Source organism: Meleagris gallopavo, unplaced genomic scaffold (assembly GCF_000146605.3).
Source record: "Meleagris gallopavo isolate NT-WF06-2002-E0010 breed Aviagen turkey brand Nicholas breeding stock unplaced genomic scaffold, Turkey_5.1 ChrUn_random_7180001957494, whole genome shotgun sequence".
Classification (NCBI taxonomy): domain Eukaryota; kingdom Metazoa; phylum Chordata; class Aves; order Galliformes; family Phasianidae; genus Meleagris; species Meleagris gallopavo.
Window position 1 is genome coordinate 2,102 of NW_011217670.1, and position 2,366 is coordinate 4,467.

Genomic DNA, 2,366 nt, shown 5'->3' on the forward strand with positions numbered 1-2,366 from the left:
TCTCTTTTATACATCAGCAGCAGCCAAACTCACAACTGATAGATATTGCACCAGAAAGACATGTGCAGTGAGAAGGAACATAATCACATTAAAGTTTATGATAAAAAAAACACAGATATGACTGCAATGTGTTACATAAAGTGCCTTTAGAGTTGGTACAGTTAGAAACAAAAAGATACCATATTTAGATATCATTAGCAAATGCATACAAATAGGAGACAAAACAGATCTGTTTTCCATAACACCAAATCACACAGTGCCACGTTTCTTTCAAAATACCTTCACTGCACACAATAAAGAGGAAAGGATAATAAAACAACCACTACACAAAGATAATGACAGGGTTAAGCATATTTTCCTAAATGATTAATGCCAACTCTACCCCAAAATGTTCTTCACTACATGTAAATATCACCAAGGAATAATGAGGCAATTTCTTTATTGAACATGAGATTTGGCATGCTATGTTATGACTGTCCCTCAACTCGTAACTGTTATTTATACAAAAATGCAACATAGAACCCATACCTCTTCTGGATACAGAAAAATATTTATGTGCTCTTGATATAGCCAATATAGAGAAGAATTCCAAGATAACTATCTCCTATTTTCCTAACAGTTTGGGAACACAAGGTTCAAAATGAGCTTGAAAAAAATGACACTGGCATCAAGTCTGGTAAGAAATTAAGAAAAATGCTGATTTTTTCCCCAAATACATGAAATTTAATTGTAATGAAATATAATCTGAAAATGTCTAAATCAACTAAAAAGTAAACATGAGTTGTAACACTATCCCTGTAAAATGATTAATTTCATTCATTGTCATTAGAAATTATGTAGAATTTTTATTAAGGGCTCAGCCTACAGAGGCACAACATAAATACAGTAAGTTCTGCTGAAATGTAATCAGAGTACATATAACCCCATAGTAACTGGCTGTGGAAATGCCAAAAAAGCCATCCACAGACCAGAATTCAAGATTCTGCATTTAGGCCACTGCACTGTCGAAGAGTTTGCTCCAGGAACCAGCGCTGTGCAACGGTTCTGCCACAGTCAGAGTCCAACGTGGAGACGTGGAAGTGCAGCAGAACGCGCCGAAAGGTGGGAAGCAGTGCCCTAATCCACTCCTTCAAATCCTTGTGCATTTTCAACTGCCACAAGGAGCTTCTCTCGCAGGTCGCTGAAGGATTCATAAAGAGGTAAGTCTAAGCGATTAAAGCTGAAATTCAGAAGGAAAAATGGAGTTATTTAAATATTTTAAATGCATTTCTTGAGAGAAATAGAAAAGACTGAATAACTTGGGCGGGAGATAGGAGTATACAGCCAACTGGAGAAACAGGGGCTGTGCACACCTAACCACTGCCAGCTGTTTCCCATGGCTGCCAGCTGAGGCCAACCTGAGAGTTTTCAGAAATCATTTGCTGTGTTCTGAAAATAGGAAAGTTTATGCTCTTAACCACCCCCAGAGAGGAAAAAAACTGTTACATAAAATGTGGAAAATAAATGCATGGACTTGCATGAGGATGAATGAGTTCTGGATACACAGGCAGCCAGCATGCACGTCCGTCAGCCAGCACCAACCACATCACCTTTCTCATGTTTCCATGTGTGAGTGCCTGCCTGCCCAGTCCATGCATTGATTTTCTATCTATTAAATAACACTTTCTATTCTTTTCAGGACATAAACACACTGTGACACACACACCAGACCCACCAGCACTCAAACAGACTCATGTGCAGATGGCTGAACACACACGCTCTGGACTTACCATGTGTGAGCTCTGGGCAGTTTATCAGGAGTTCCCCATTGCTCTATTGTAAACAGCTGAGGACCGTTTGAACCTAGTTAGAAAAAAAAGGAACTTGAGTTACTGGACCCTACCAAAACTACTTCAACTGCTGCATTAAAAATTGCATGTTTACCCTAATTGTAACTTCCATTTTCACTAGTACAAAATACTTTCCACAAATACTGTTAGGTCAAAATTACATTAAAGCAAATAGTGATGTGGAAATATACTATTTCCAAATGCAGCTAACTTACTAAATTCATCAAACTACTCTTTGGTTAGAGCACATACAGTGTGAAAGAGGTAAACTAGATTGGTAATACTGAAAAAAAAACAACCACACTCGCATGGATCTCCAATCTCCTCTTCTCCATGTGCCATGAGCTATACTGCTGCCCACAGCTGACATTTTCTTTGAGGGATTTGATATTCCTGGTCAAGGAGAACATCTACAGAACACCCATGGTGAACACGGGGACAAGGGGAAATGGTTTTAAGATGAGGGAGGGAAGATTGAGGTTGGATGTCAGGGGGCAGTTCTTTACTCAGAGAGTGGTGAGGTGCTGGAACAGCTGC

The 2,366-nt window shown here is 39.2% G+C and overlaps 1 long non-coding RNA gene across 1 annotated transcript; it reads right to left on the minus strand.

The window, feature by feature from the left end:
• LOC104917208 lies at window positions 1-1,878 on the minus strand. The gene is made up of 2 exons (XR_796786.2): window positions 1,770-1,878; window positions 1-1,219 (listed from the first exon to the last, which is right to left on the minus strand). It is a non-coding gene; the product is annotated as an uncharacterized LOC104917208 (long non-coding RNA).
• Window positions 1,879-2,366: the final 488 nt, after the last annotated feature.